Source organism: Anser cygnoides, chromosome 1 (assembly GCF_040182565.1).
Source record: "Anser cygnoides isolate HZ-2024a breed goose chromosome 1, Taihu_goose_T2T_genome, whole genome shotgun sequence".
Taxonomy (NCBI): Eukaryota; Metazoa; Chordata; class Aves; order Anseriformes; family Anatidae; genus Anser; species Anser cygnoides.
In genome coordinates, this window is record NC_089873.1 from 133,276,206 (window position 1) to 133,293,077 (window position 16,872).

At 37.3% G+C, this 16,872-nt stretch overlaps 1 protein-coding gene across 3 annotated transcripts in view; it reads left to right on the top strand.

The window, feature by feature from the left end:
- MID1 (midline 1) overlaps window positions 1-16,872 on the top strand; it is a 250,254-nt gene that overhangs the window by 64,308 nt on the left and 169,074 nt on the right. The window contains exon 1 of one of the 3 annotated variants that reach the window (XM_013191538.3): window positions 22-43. The exons of the other annotated variants lie outside the window; for them this stretch is intronic. The gene's annotated coding sequence lies outside the window, so the exon portion shown is untranslated. Of the gene's footprint in view, window positions 1-21; window positions 44-16,872 lie in introns of those variants that run through there. 3 annotated transcript variants of the gene reach the window in all.

The following is a 16,872-nucleotide window of genomic DNA, read 5'->3' on the forward strand; positions in this document are numbered from 1 at the left end:
GGGGTTTTGTTTCCCTTTCAGCTATATACTGTAGGAGAAGCTGGTAAGGTTATTTTTTTTTTTTTTGTCCTCCCCTTGTTCTACTGTTCCACGATGCTATTATAATTGCTTTATTGAAGCGACTGTTGCGTGAGGAAGGGAAGTTGGTTAATGATGCTGAGGGTCCCCTGCATTGTCTCTGCTTTGTGCAGCTGCATAGTTTGTGGAGAGGCACTGTTTACAGTAGAGGGGCTGGTTTCCGTTGAACAACTTTGCTGTTATTTTTCCAAAGTTGTTTCAGACTTTCCTTCACTGGAGCTAGGAAAATAAACAAATAAACGGGCTCAGCTGTTTGGAAATGGGTAAATTTATAGAGGCTACAATTTGTTGAAAAAGCTGTTCTGCCTAAATTCCAGTTTCAGATGCTCTGTCTTTGATGTTATCAGATTTGTCACTCTTCTGGATCAATTCCAAAACAGGGATTTTATGTGAGAACCTTCTCTCACAAATCTTTTCTTCGCATTTTCAGCAGGGACAAGATAGGTCACTTGAACTGATAGCCAAAGAAAACAAAGCACAAATGTATGTGTGGAAAGTGGAAGTATTTGGGGAAAGGAAAAGTCCTAAGGGAACTATGGAATTAAAAATAAATGAAGGAGCATAAAATCTTGGCATTAATTTTTGGCAGAATGCTCCTGATTGCTGTAAGATGAAGCATGTGGTACGGTTGAGATTGTAAAACCTCCTTCAGAAGATTCAAGATGCACAGGTGCATATCCTGTCTAACTGCACCCTTCCATAGAAGGAGTTATCAGATTAATCCTCTGGGAGAAAAAAAAAAAAAAAAGAAAAAAAAAGGAGAAAACAGAAGATACTGGCTATCCTATCCCTTTCCCCTCTCCTTGTTATTTTTAGAATAGTGACTTGTATTTGTCTGAGTCTTTTTTTTCCTTTCATATTATCGTGGGAAACTTTGGCTTGAATTGGTTAGACATACATGAGCGCAGCTTGGGGCATACCAAGTCTATTCCACAGGCAGGCTATGAAAATCCTTCTTGTGACTCAGATGAATTGTAAAGACCATAATTACCAACAAAAGTTTCTTTTGTGGCCATTCAAAAATCACGAACAAGGTAAGGGGGGATGATTGACAACAGTTACACTACTGATTGACAGAGAACGAAAAACTTGGTCTTTGACTTAGTATGTTAGTTTTTCAGGAAGTGTTGACCTTTTTCACTATTATTCTGTTCTTTCTGGTGGACTATTCCCAACTCCCCTATTGAAGCTAGAATGTCTATCTAAAATGTGTCTTTGTAGTTACTGCCTATAGTCTGTGCATCTCTTTACAATTATATGCTTATTTGTTGATGCTGAAACAAAATTGATAGATGTATTATAATCAGACCTCCATGAAAGAATGTCTTTTATATGCTTCACATGCTTAACTATTGATTTCAGCTACAGATTTCTCTGTTATGAAGTAATGAAGTGCCACATCCAAATCCTGCAAATTTACACTCACAGTTCTAGCTCTTAATAATGGAAGGCCCAAGGAGATCAATGTGGTTACTCATGTGAGTAAAGATTTGGAGACTCATTTCCCATTCATGAATGAAATGGTTTAGGAAGTGTGCAGTTACTATGGTTCTCTTTTGGCTTAAAAACAAATATCTCTGTTAAAACAACCACTAATGAGATTTGTTAGAAGGGTCCCAAGGACAGGCAAATTCACTAGTTTAATATAGGGATGTGGTAGAGTCTTGACAGCAGTATTTCAACAAGAATGATAAAAATGTTCCCTCTCTTTAGCTTATTAACCGTTTTAGAAATATGGGAGACCTAATTCATCCCTCTGTGCTGCACCAGATATGGCCATGACCCTTGAAATAACAGCACAACTATGAGTTACTCCTCCCTTTGAGAATAAAAGTTAATTTAGTCTGTCCTTTATCGCATACTCCTCCCAGCTCTTAGTAATAACTGTCAGTTCTGGCAAATGACACCAAACTGATATTTCAGGTTATGCTTCTCCTGGCTTTCTGTAGACAAAGGTACTGTATCTCTAGCATGCAGTGTTTATTATTTTCACATCCTTGGTTTCACAGCAAGCAAACAAGGCAGGATGCATTCCCTGGTCCTTGATATACCAGTCTAGGCTCCTTGGTTATCTACCGGAGAAATTACTTTAGTTCAGTGTTTCTAAACAGTTCACTAGCATCCGTTATAGAAACAAAGGGATGCATTTTTTTCTACTTCTTTCCTAGTTTTCACTAATTATAAATTTCCATTTATTTAATTTTAAGAGCATCTGACATAAAGGAACTCACATTCAGTATTATATCTATACACGTGGATGATAATGGAACTGCACTAAAATAGTTCAGCAAGACAGTCTTAAAATTAACTGCCTGAAACAGTAATGTTGCTATCCTAGCATTTTTTTTTTTATAATGCAGAACTACATATGCTTTTATAAGGCAGTTATTGTTGCAAAAAGGGCCTTTAATTGCAAACAAAAGATCACCACCAACCTCACATTTGTGCTTAATGAAGTAAATTTGGTTATAAATATCCTTTAATGAATTAAAGCAGAACAAACTTAATTCCAAAGGTGGAAACACATCTAAATAAACTTAACATCCATTTACTCAGAAAATTAGAGCAAACTAAACTTATTCCAGCAGACATTAACTACTTGCTATTTGTCATAACTAGAAGGTTTAGACAGATGGAAACTATAATATTGCTTCTTGAAATATACAACATTCTACAAAAGAAATTGTAAGCTGCCATACAGGTGCTGTGCTGCAATTTGGTGAGTTTTCCTAAGCTTTTACACATTTCTTAGTCTAGATGTCACTTAAAGACCACATAGCACTGCCTCCAACTTGTCTATGTTTTTATACTATATACATACATATGTATGCATGTGTAAACATTAGTGGCATTTTTTTAAAATGCAGTTGATACACTTTTCATCAGTACTCTTTTACTTGTACTCTTAACTTGCATCACTGCAACAGAGGTTGTTTGGCTAGATCTATTAAGATGCATGTTTACATTATGCATCTTCTGCATTAACTAAACACTTCCTAGGACGCAGAAGACACACGAAGCCTGCACTTAAAGCTCATGACAGCCCATCTTCCTAAAAATAACTACCTGAAGTGAATGTCATCATAAGTTGGGCTAAACAGTGTAAAAGAATGATACTTTCGTTATTCTTAACTGGAAGAAAACACATCTGGGCTCTCATGGGAAGCTGCCGTTTTACAAACAGTAAGCAGCAGGAGGTCCAGTCTGGTGGAATAGGATAAGAATAAAAGAATACAGCTCCCACATAACTGCCTGACAAAACAAGAGATTTTGAATGTTGCTTCAAATATCAATTGCATTTTTTTAAATTGCAATGAAAGTGGTTAGATACTAATTCAGTCATGTTTTACTCATAATTATATAGAAACAGAGTATGTCCATCATATATATTTGAATATTTATAGATTCTAATTAATTTCATGCAGTTTTCAAAACTTCCTTTTGATGAAATTCTGCCTAATTACTAATACATCTTTCTGTTATGCACATCCTCCCTCTCCTTAGAAGTGCATTGTGTCCCATAGTTTGGGATTTGTTTGTGTTTAAAACACAATATAAACAGATAGGAGTTGATCTGCTGAGCAGGAGATCATCTGCAGAATCATTTGAGTTCAAGAAGTGTGGGACATTGTTACAATATATGGCTGAGGTTTGCAAAGTTTGCAAGCATACCAATACCTTCCCCAAATGTGTTTCAATGATGTATGGCCATATCTCTTTATTTTTGAAAAGCTGTAACATGTACAAGAGTATTATCATTTCTGGTTGGACACAGCGGGTATCTTTCCTTTGCTATTAGAATTCTCAGTCTTTTAGAAAAGTAGCATCCATTTCTATGATAAACTTCCAGGTTTTAAGAGATTATAAATTAAAATTCAGACCACGTAGTGTGGCAGACAGGACAGGATGCTGTCTATCAAGGTCTCATAGTTGATGCAGAATGAAATCATTGAAATGTGTGGTCTTATGTAATTAAAACTTCAACTGAAATGTTAGTATTTTGGCTGACTCTTAGGGAAAGTCCACCAGTAATTTCCTAAAGGGAAAACACTGTTAGCTTCCAGCCATACCTGAGTCTGTCCAAGCCCAGTATATTATTAGCTGACATCTAAGCTGACATCCATGTAAATTTGTAAGAGCTTTTGAAGTTTTCTGGATTGCATACAGAGAGAAAAGAGATGGATAATTTTTGCTTCCATGAAGGAACTTGAGTATAATACTTCTGTGCTAAATAAAGGAAACTAAGGGTCAACCTCACAATCAAAACTCATCTACATTAGAAAAATACATGAGACCTTTTCCTTTGTCCTGTCCTGTCCTGTCCTCTCCTCTCCTCTCCTCTCCTCTCCTCTCCTCTTCTCTCTCTCTTTTCTCTCTCTCTCTCTCTATTCTTTTTTCCTGCACTGGTTCTTCTTATCCAATGCAATAAACAGATTGTAATCTGAGACTTCGGGACTCCAAAGGCTTTCAGAGCATTCTCAGATGGCAAATGAAGGAACAATGAATTCTAATTGCCTCTGCACCTCTTCCAAAGTAGTCACAGGAGATGTGTTGGTGGAGATGGGCATTATGTTAGGACTTGGATCACAGTTTTAACTTCTGTTTTCTTTTTCAATTTAATTTAACTGAGTCAGATTTAGACACGTATTGGTCATCATTTGTGACCCATTTTCCTACAGGTTGTTAAAGAGATGAATACACCCTGTTGATACTAGCACAGTGTCCTACAAGGAGACTTCTTTTGTCTTTTCGAAATTCTGTCAATGACTTTTTTGCTTCTTGTTGTTTCAAGGCCATATATTAGACTTTGCACTAGATGTTGTTCCCATTTTTAAGATTATTTCTGTACTCCACTTCTTTTTGCATTCTATAAGAGAGAGCATGTACAATATAACTTGGGTGGGATTCATTTCCAGATAAAAACTTTAAAACTTAGGCATCTATGTGTAAATATCTACACATGATTCAGCCCAAATGACAGTAGACACATATGGTTCAATTCAGTTGACCACATGTAGCTATCTAATGCCATCACTGGTGCATTGAGGTACCTTAGACATTCATACAGGACACAGAACATGCAGACACATTGTTCTTCTGGAGAAGTGGCTCTGCCAGCTCATCTGAAAAAATGTTGGGCACCTGTGCCTAGGTCCCTGAACAGGGAGGATATCTTAGCTGCCCAGTTCAATAGTTCTTTAGGTTCCACTGCCCATGTTGGCTAGATTGTCAGTGGCTGCAGTGCCATCTTAGACAGTTTTCTTGTCTATAGACAGCTACACACAATTTAAGTAACTGTTGATTTTTTTACATCATTTTATTACGTCACTGTTCTTAAAGAAAAAGAGCTGAGTTATTTATCGACCAAAATTGAAATGTTCCTTTTTCATTGTGGTAGAAAGGGAGAAGAAGGAAAGCAGGAAGGAAGGGAAAAAGTGTATACATAAATACTTAAAGGTATCTACTTTAGTGCTGAAGTTAGGACACAGGGTCGTTTTGTAGCCAAGAGACATAGTTAAGAGACTTTATCTGAATTATTTAAATTATGTATCAATCTCTAGTGAAGGGAGCACACAGTCTCCTTGTGCTGATTCTACTGGCCTTGGTAAGATGCTGAGTTACTAACTTCTAGAGCTAGTCTGTAAGAAATACCAGGCATGCTCATTATAGTTTAGGTCAATGGAATATGACGTAGTTGCTATGCTATGCTATTCTATGCTATGCTATAAATCTAATTTGTCATAACTTCTATCTCAGGTGATTTGAACTGACTTTTAGATATATCTACCTCTCTTCCTCAACTGCATACATCTATTTGCTCTGAGAAAATTAACCAGGGGAAGAAACACTTAACTTTTGTTGTGCACTACTTAAACAAAGCCCTTTTGCTGCGATATCTTTGAACTTCCACCTTGTGTAGGCATATCTGTAGAGTTGGTCTAGTGTATTCCTGTGTATTTGGAAACAATATACATACACACCCTACCTCACAATTCTTTTGTGCGTGCCAAAAAATTGTTTCCCCAACTGAACATTCTAAATTACAAGTCCAGTTCTTGTCTTTTTGAGGCCCATAATTAGACCTCAGATGGTAGGGCAATTGCAGAAGAGGGTCTACCAATTTACATGTTAATGAAACATAGCCTGATGGACTATGATTAACATAGGCTCAGTCAACATCTTAATTAGCCAAAGCACATCATGAGGCACTGGTGCCTGTCTTCCCACCCCTGAGGATTTTTCTGAGCAAGAACCTCCTCTTCAATAGCTGTTTTCCATAGCACTGTTAAACCTAAGACCTTAATTGCTCTAATGAGGGAAGTTAGTTAAAAACTGTTTAGCTTTGCATAGAACACCTGAGGTAGCATAACATCTTCATTTAGAGGACAGAGCCCTGGCCAATTTGTAACTTGGATCAGGTATGATATTAAATAACAGATTTGTGTCAAAATCACATTGAGCACAAAATATGTTTTTTAAGAATTGTGGATGGTTTTATCTGATTGATTAGTTCCACATGTCCACAGCCCCAGGAATCTCTCCACGGGAGCCCACATGGAATCGGGATAAGCACAGTTTAAGTATGCCTTTGTAGTTGAGTAACCTGCTGGGCAGGACTTCATCTCTGCTAACAATGTCTCTCCTGATATTTTGTTTAAAGGATTCGTAGTCTGCAGCTAATTTATTTTACCAGTAAAAAATCAACTTTTTCTACACAAATATGTTTTAAAATTCTTTGAATACTATCAACTATTGTTTTCAAAAGCTAGGCTTGCTGAGGATTAAATCCCAGGGAGACGAGGGGATGTTTAGAATTTTCCCCATCTGATTCCTTGTTGTACATCTTTCACTGCTGCAAAATATACACAGTGATACATAGATGGAAATGTTCAGTGTATATTTATTTTTATTTTTGAAAGGAAAATCCTGTTTTGAAATGTTTGATTTTAGTGGGAAGAAGTTCTTTTGGGGATGAAACCAGAAACTCTGCTGCTCTGGCATTATATGTTCTCACTATCACAGGAGTGCAGAATGTAAGTGCAAATAGCACATACATTGTGTGCAGTTTCCGTCCTTGCATTCATCATAGCTGGTGTTAGACCTTTTGGTGGTGACAAGGAAAAAAAAAACAAACAAACAAAAAAAACCAGTCTATCATGCAGTTTGGAATTGACAGTTTAGCAGAACAGGGAACAATGGGAACAATTAATGACCTCATATATTCTATTGTCTTCAGGCATAACATTGTGATTTTCTGTTTGGTTTCTGAGGAGTGGTATGAACTGTGTTTGGTATCAGTACCTTCATGAGTGTCCAATACTACCCTAGCCAGGGGAACTGGTGTCTCAGCTTCCCATATAGGAAATCTTCCCTCATTGCAGAAATATAGAAAGATTGCTTGAGATCAAAACCACTTACAAATTACAGCTATCTCTTGCCAAAACAGAGAGAATTTATTAGTGGAAAAGATCCAGAGAGCTTCCTTGGTCTATTTGCTTGCCAAAGGCTTGTTATTTCTTACATCCTTTCAAAGGCTTCATTATATTCAGTCTATCCTTGCAGGCTTTAGTAGCAGTCCTGCTTCTTATTTAGAAGCTTATTTTCTTGGTATTAAATGTTCTTTTAACTTCATTCTTGTTTGTAGTACAAAAATCATCCTATTCCTTTCAACCTATGTCACTAATCAAAAGAAGTATTCCATATAAAATTATAAAGATTTTTGTATTTGATTTCTAAATATACTCTAAGTTTCAAATGAATGGTAATAATTTGAAATGAGAAAAAAAAAAAGTTTTGATTTGCTAGCATGTTGAATCCTTTTGTGAAATGCTAATATTTTAAGTTATTGAAGCCCTTATGTTTACCATCATAAGAATTTCATGTCTCGAAATACAGTGTGCTGAAAATTGCTTTGACATATAGTACTTTAAAAATATTAGGCTAAAAAATGAACTTTTAAAATTTTTATGGAACCAATCATTTAAAATAAATTCAGCAGTTATCTGAACTGCTGTACTCCGAGTTGCCGTACTTCATTACTATGTTACCAATATTTCTTAACCGAAGTGCAAAGAAATAGTTAGGAACAATCTTTTTTAGCCTAAACTTATATGAAGTGACCTCCCACTGAAGTTACTACAGTCTACAGTTGTCATGTGGTGATTGAAAATGGTTGTTGGGATGAATAACGTGACTAGGAAAAATCAGTTTTTAATGGTTAAAAGAAGTAAAGAAAGCAAGCTAATAAATGACACCTATAAAAGTTGATTCTGGAGGTGGTTTTGGTATTTGAAATTTGGGTAATTTACTTGTATTTTAGCTATGAACAACGCTCTGGAAACTGTTCTCTCTAAATCCCATTTCCAAAAGCAGGTTGAAGCTTTAGCCTTACGCTCAAAACTAGGACATTAGTGTAGGACTTTTGGTCCATACTTTTAGTATGCTTTATATGTTTTTCATTCCCTTTCTGATATCCATCCTGGATAATCAGTTAAAAATGGAGGTTTTTCTCTTCTAACCTTAGCAAATCAAAATGCTAGATAGTCAATTCTGAAGGAAATAAAAATTCCAAAGAAATTCTGTAGTCTTTTCATCCATGCCTTTTGGAAGTTCATGTCTTTCTCCCTTATAGCAGAAGCACACATGCTTAGGTTTAACCCCTAACTGTAAGTTTTAAAATATAAGTGAGATAAATCTCTCCTTTAATTACTTACATTTGGTGTTCTTATAATGTTAAGAATGTTATAATATTGTTATAATATTAAGAATGAAGAATTATCTTTAATAATTTAAAGCAAGTAAAAGGTCATCCGTATTCAAATAGAGTGCAAAAGTTTTCAAACAGGAGAAACGTCCAAAATATTTAATAACTGTTTGAAATTAGCAGTTAACAACAAAAGTGTTCATTAAAGTACAACCTGTTTTTCTCTGGAAAAAAAAAATAAAATGTCTGTTTTCAACAGCTCTGGAACACTTTTTAAGTTTTTGAACTGAATTTTGAAAATACTGAATTCAAGTGAATGCAATCAAGAAAAAGCAAGCTATTAGCTATTAATTAATGGTGAAGTGATATGAGCAATGGTTTCTTAAGATGTTTAGTTTTCAAGTCATAAAAGTAGCAACTGTTTTCTACATTACTACAGTAATTTTCCATTTAAGAGCTTACAATGCACATTAAAAGAAGAAAAGATCTAAAATTATCTTGTATAATATACATAAGTTATTATGTTGGTGTATTCCAGTAATCAGTCATCCTTCTGGAATTACCGAAGTAAGAATACTATACTTAAGTGGCATTTACATAGTGTTTTCCAATATGAAGAAATTCCCATTTCACAGAAAGTAAAATACAGGCAGAATTCAAGGATTTAAATCATGTGTCTGTTTTTTCTAAGCAAAGATTTCTAGTGTTCATGGTCAGAGCACTGGACATCTTTCACAGATGATGCTCTCTGTCTGTGAGAAGATGTTCTCCTGGAATCGGTCCCAGGGAGATAGAGTGAGGGAGCAGGTGGGACTTATTGAAATGAAGTCATGGATATTTGAACACTATTGTAGTCATTAACAATGCATCAATTAAGCTGAGCATACACATAAAGTAAATATTTATGTGACTGGTGATCTTGCTGGAAAAAGTGGAAAATTGAGCAAAGATGAGTATGCTTTAATTTTGTTTCAGTTAGGTGTCTGACTCTATCTATCTGTTACGCTATTTTTGTTCTGTCATCTTTCTACAGAGCTGCGAGATTGGGAAATGCTAGATCAAATTGAGAAAATTAACAGTAAAAAAATCAGTTTGTGGAGAAAAAGCAGGCCAAGAAAAACAACCAGCTGTAGTTGATACTGTTCAATGAGAAAAATGTGGTGTTAATTCCTTTTTTTTTTTTCTGTAGGAGATCATTAGAGGTCTTTATAGTCTTTCCAGATCAGTACAAAAGACATTCTATAGCTGGATGTGTCTCTATGAATTTGAAAGATAAGATCTCCGTAGGGCATACTGCTGTTGGTTTTACATCATTAATGTTTCCCTCCATTTATTTCTGCAGAATACCTGCACTGTCTTTTAAAGTGGGAATAGCCTGGGGTGATAAATTGAATCTTGAATCTTTGCACCTGATGCCACAAGAAGCTATAAATTAGTTATAGGCTAGGATGATAGAATCCTAAATGCTTATATTTCTCACAGAAAAACTGACCTGTGGGGTCACTAACCAAAGAATGAAAAATCTGAACTTGTTAACAAGAAAACAATTAATTATTTACACACATGTGGGTATTTGCCATTAGCATCATTCGAATTATTAGTCTTTGTTCTGATAGATTTAATTCTGCCCTCAGGACTGTAGTTGTTAAAAACTGGGTTCAGTCTTGCCCATTTAAAACCAGGAAATACGTACAACACAAACTATAAGCTAAGCAGGGTTATATATGTCCATTGCATTTGGTCTTTCAAAGGAAAGAAAGATAAGCTATCTTATTTCAGAGCCACAATAATGTTGAATCACCAGTAGCAACTGTGCTATCACCCATATGGTGGTTTATAATTCTAAGATGTTCATCACCAGGATGAAGTAAATAAATTATTGAGCGCCATGGGTAATTTCATTTATTTATTTATTTATGCGTGTCATTCATAAAGCAAGCAGAAGAGAAAAACCTTGCATCCTAATATGACTCCCATGGGGAAAGCTTAATGCCATTCAGTCAAATAGCGCTTCTGTGTGTTTTTGTTTTTTGTTTTGCTTTGTTTTTTCCATCTGCCCATCTATCATAAGGACTTGAGGACTTTTCAACCATGAAAACTCCTTGCTATAGCAATATATAGGTCTTGTAAATAAAGTCTGGCACCCCTAAGGGGAATAATATAGACTTCTAGAAATTCTCATATACTTAATCTGTTTTAAGGGCTGAAAAGTGTATTTCTATAATAAAATATTTTAAGACCTTTTTGTCCTGGGAAATTTCTTTTCCATGGAAGTTGACCTTTACAGGTTCTCTCTGGCTACATAACTGCTACAAATTTGAACATTGAGGGGTTTCAAATGAATGCAGCATGATGCGGGCATTTTTGAAAGATTCCTTCAAGGCTAAAGCACTTTTCCCCACAATATTTGAGCAGTTTGAAAGCTTCAAGGCCTGTGTTCTCCCCATAGACACATGCAGGAAACTCCCAGTGGCTACAGCCAAAGCTGCACTTGTGCATGCAAGGGCTTTATTTTGGCTCCGAATGTTAACTAGGTTACAAGAGAATTGAATTGGGTTTTGTATAGACTCTTTCTTACTCGTTATGGCTCAGAGAACCTTACAAGGAAAGAAAAGAGATACTATTATCACAGGGAACATGTAGGAAGATTGAGAAGACGTTAGGTACTTAGCAGTAGATCACACAGTGTTTGGAAAGGCAGAGCTTAGAATCATATAATCATAGAATGGTTTGGGTTAGAAGGGACCATAAAGATCATCTAATTCCAACCACCCTGCCATGGGTAAGGACACATGCCACTAGACCAGGTTGCTCAAAGCCCCCTCCAGCCTGGCCTTGAACATCTCCAGGGATGGGGCATCCACAGCTTCTCTGGGTAACCTGTTCCAGTGCCTCACTACCCTCTGAGTAAAGAATTTCTTCCAAATGTCTAATCTAAATCTGCCATCTTTTAGTTTAAAATCATTACTCCTTGTCCTATCACTACACACCCTGATAAAGAGTCCTTCCCTAGCTTTGCAGAAAGCTATTTTTATCTTGTTTTTTGTCTTGATTTATTAAGAAAAACAACAGTGGACAACAATACTGTTCTTTTTTTTTCTTTCATTCTCTCTCTGTCCGCCAGAAGGAGACAAGATGCCATTGAATTTTTAACTTCAGGGTTTTTAAACTACTGTCTTAAAACTGCTGACTTTTTTCTTTTCCCTTGACATTTTCTTCTGAGCATCCAGTAAGACATAGGTGTTAGGTTTGAGAAACAAATTGCCTTCTCAACCCCACGCTGCAATGTCAGATTCTTTAGTCTAGGCATGTTAAAATTGCATGCACAGCTACATAGTAAGATACGTGAGGTCATTTGGAGAAAAGATCCTCCTAAGCAGCAAAGAAAGGTAGGCAGTTTTCCAATAGCTCGTTTAGGGCAACTGGCACTGCTAGAGCTGGGACATCTCAGCTGTGGCTCTGTATCTTCTTACCTGGGAGCTGGAGGCATGTAGTGCAGCATAGCACCTGTGTTGCCAAATCACATGGGAGCTTAAATCCAGAACCAATAGTACAGTGTAGCTGGGAGGGTGTGAGAGTTGATAAACCACTCAAGCCCAAATAAGGTTAAGTTCTGAAGGGAAACAAGTCAATTAGTGCCAGGATACAATGGATATTTAGCCTGGTGTTCCCAACACTACTAACTGAACAATTTTTAGAATTTGCAGCCTCTCATTATCCGGTTCTGTTTCAACATGAAAGTCGCATGTGCCTATAATTTCCTCTCTAAATCCCTCTGTGAGTAAGCAGTCTTGTGGTGACTGCATAGTTCTTACTGCTTGGAACAGTCTGAATTCATATTGCTGACATCAGGGTTGGATTTAGCTGATGATACTTCCCTAATTGTTTAATTTGTTAAAACATTTAATAGAGCATTTCTGGAATGATATACTCAATATTTGCAGTATAAAAATGAACAGCAACATGTGTATTGCTCTGCTACTGTGTTCAAAGTGGTAGGTTTTGATCTTGGGCATTGTCAGGAACTTGCTGCCTTTGTAGTCTGGATGAAATAATTTGGATGCAGTCACAGATTTTCTTGTGATTATTCTGTGTTTTACAATAAATAGGATTATGGGAGGTGCCCGTAAGTAATGACCATAATAACAGGATACTATATACCTACAAGCATCCATGCACACACACAGGTTCTACATTTGTATTTTTTATAAATTATTATTTTTAATAGCTCTACAGTATTTGCTTAATTGAATGACCCCCTTTGCTTTCTGTATGTTTCTGTTAACATATCCTTACTGCTGTTGGCACTGCTGGTGCTGGACCCAGGGTCTGTTACCATGTAGTGACTGAGGCCCGTTTTCCCCCTTAAACTTGTCCAATGCTCCCTGTTAATCTCTGACATTGCACTTTGGTGCTGCAGTGGAAACTGAAGAAAAAATAATATGAAGAATTATGATAACTGTAGCGTTTTAGCTAGTTAAGGGAACATTTGCTTTCCTTTTCATATCATTCCAACTTTGTCAAAGAATCACAAAAAATATCCTGTGGTAGAGTGAAATGCACCATAAGGACAAGGCAGTGACTTTATACCACATTTGTTATAGATCAATGTTGCTCAATGTGTTCCTTGTGGCTTGGGGACTGATGCAGGCAAAAGTGTTACCTTCTCATCACGGACAAAGAGCAGCAGGGTCAGGGAGCCCCTTTCATGGGGAAGCACTGGGAGAAAGGGAGAAGCTGGAAAGGGGTCCCAAGGCAAGACCACTGGGAAAATGAACTTGCGGCAGCTGCAGAGGGAAGGAGCGTGCAGCACTGGGAGGTGGGACCCCTTCTCTACTCCCTGTCCTCCTGCAGGGCATCCACCAGCACCTGCAGCCTTGCAGGCAGCAAGGCCCCTGTTGCTTTCCTGCCCCAGCAGCCAACTGCCTCTCAATGCATCTAGAGCTGGCTGGTGGGGCTCGCAGACATTTGTGGTGCTGGGATGTGGTCTGTGTGATACTGGCCAAAAAGGGAAAAATACAAAACCCAGAACTGTATACACATGTACAGCTACACAGAACCATTTCCAGAGTATAAAATTAGCTTGCAATGTTGACTATACGATAAATGTTTTTTTAAAAAAGGTAGTGTTTAGTTGAACAATGTGGTTCTTGCCTTATTGATACCAGCCCTTCTAAGCATCACATGGGTGTGGGGAAAAAGGATAGTTTATGGGTGGCTTTCAGAAACGAAGATTTCTGTAGTCCTCCAAATAAAGAGGTTGCAAAGCCAGAGCCAAAGACAATGAATGACACAAGGACAGTTTAAATCAACAGGTATTTAACCAGCAAGTTAGTGTGGTTTATAAAACCTCTTCTGCCTCTGCTCTGCAGAGGAAGGGAGCTTGCCGCAGCATTTTTGGCTGCAGCAGGACACTCTTTCCCTTCCAGAAGCCTCCCTGCCTGGTCTGTCATGAGGTTGGGTGTATCTTTTGTTACCTGCAAAGGATGGCTAGCTTTCAGAAAGCATTGACCTCCTCCCAGTCTCTTTCACAATCATGTTTTAGCTTAAAATTCATAACATGTTAAAGACAATTTTGCATTCCTTTTCTCTAGCCTCTGGCTTTCAGATCATGGGGTTATATTCAGGTCAAACTGTCAGCTCTCTCTTTGCAACAGTGTAAAGGCTAAATCCCTTTTTAAAAAGAAAATAAATCTGCAGTTCTCACATAATGACTTGGTATCAGCAGCCGAGGCTTCACAGAAAACATCAAATAGCCAGAGCCTTGTGACAGAACTGTAAGAAATGACAACTCCTCATTATCCCATCGACTTGCACAGCGTAACATCTCAGTTATGCTGTTAAAATGGACCAAAAGGACCCTTTCAGTCTTTGAATGTTTCCTGAGACAGATGACCAAGGACATAGTCCCTGTGACAGAAGCTGGTACAGCTTCCATGTTGTGTGTGTTGGTGATTGACAGTTGTGCTCTGGACTCTTACATTGTTGTAGATGCTCACAGAAGTGTTATATTGAGTTAAACTGGATGGTTGTGGCATGCAAAGTGGTAACAAAATGTGGGATACCGCCGAGAAGTTAATGACTCATGGGCACATATGGGGCCAGAAGTGGTTATGAGTGAGTGCCCCACATTAAAACCCTAGAAATTTTCAGAAGAGCAGAGGTAGAGGGACTACACAGCAAACAGTTTATTCTCCCTTGGAGATCTTTCCTTGAAAAGAGAGCAGGATCCTTGTCTCATTTGGACCAAACTATGAGCTCATCTGCACACTATTCTCCAACAGCTGCAGATGTATTACAGCAGCCTTCTGTGCCTGTGCTAATGGGATAAAAGCATTTCCATGTGCTCTTTTCATTCTGAGAGCATACATCCCTCCCCACAGCCTCCAGTGTATCCTCATTTCCTTGAAATGGATTCAAATACTAAAGCCTGTTATGTTTAATTATTGCTAAAAATCTGGGAGGAAAAAAAATCATAGGATGAAGTTGTTTCAAAATAGGTATGTATAAGTAACAAATGTGCAGTCACTTATGGGAAATTCAGAAGCAGGCAGAATGCAGTAATATCTACCAAAGAGAGCAATCCTAAAACTTACACAGTCTTCTTAATCACGTGTGTGATTTTGAGTTTCTGACCTGGTAAATATCAGTAAGTATCTCTGATGGTCAGGACCTGCACAGGACCAAGTCATAGGGTGCAGTGTGGTGAAATGCTAGAGATATAATATGCATTGCCACACTTTCATAAACAAGTGCAGCACTTTCATGAACATGCCCATGTTCCAGATTACCACTCAGAAAACCTTGCACTTGATCATGAAAACTATGAAATCCCCTTAATTTCAAATGAAGTCAAAGGGAAGAGCTTGCCTTCAGCCTTTTTTTCCAGTCAAGTGTGAAACTGAGATTTATTCTGAGAGCTTTTTTCTTTATTTTTCAAAGAGTATAATGAGGTCCATGTAGGAAAATCTTCCTTCTGTTATATGTATTCCTGTTATCTTTGTGCTACTTTTCTCCCAGTGCAGGGATTTCTGATTTTGGTGGAGTGGATCAGCCATTGGGCATTACCCTCATTTGAACAAAGCTTTGTATATATTTTTCAATATACTTTTAACAAGGCTGTATCTAGTCTTGCACCTTCCCCCTCTGTTCTCTAAGACAAAAGTAATTGCTTTCATTAAGTTATGCTGTGGCAAAACAGCACTATAATGACATCTAATTAATTCAAGCCACAGTTAAGGGCAGTTTAAAGAAAACAAGACTGGAAGGTAGCTTTGCTTGTTCCTGTAGATGGGCTGAAGGAAGTGTATTTCCTTCTTCTATTGTTGGGTAACTTCAGATCAGACTTCACAGGAAGTCTCAGTTTACAATTTAGCATCATTCTCTCTTTTTCCACTAGAGTATCTGTGACAACATCTGGCATCTGCAGCAGAAGCAGCAGACAAGCCCCACTATCCATTTCTCCCTTTCTTTCTCCCTTTCTTTTCTTTCTCCCTTTCTTTTCTTTCTCCCTTTCTTTCTCCCTTTCTTTTCTTTCTCCCTTTCTTTCTCCCTTTCTTTTCTTTCTCCCTTTCTTTCTCCCTTTCTTCCTTCCTTCTCTCTCCTTCTCTCTCTCCTTCCATTCTTCCAGAAAGTATTTATATGTTTATTGATTTGTTGAAAAGCAAACACCCAATCAAAAGAGAAACTGTGGCTTACTTTCCGTTTTGCACATAAGCTACATGATTCTTAACATTGTATTTTTTATTAATGAACTAAGTGAACTATTTCAGTTTTCTGACGCTTAATGACATTGGTATTTCTGCTTGTATAAAATGTTCCTGTAAAAGTTTAAAGCCTCTTGTTTCTGATGGAAAGGACTCCTTCCTTTTGCCTTTCTGTTTTAAAAGCCTTTTTTTTTTTTTTTTTTTTTAACCTTTAGCATCATACCACACAGGGAAAATAATCTGAGGATCTAGGACATATTATAAAATATTTATTGGAATTGGATGTAAAAAAGCATATATCATGTTTTGTGGAGGATGCTGCACTAAATATTGTTATTGGAAGAACTGTACTGAATCACTATTTTTTTTCATATGGAGACTGGA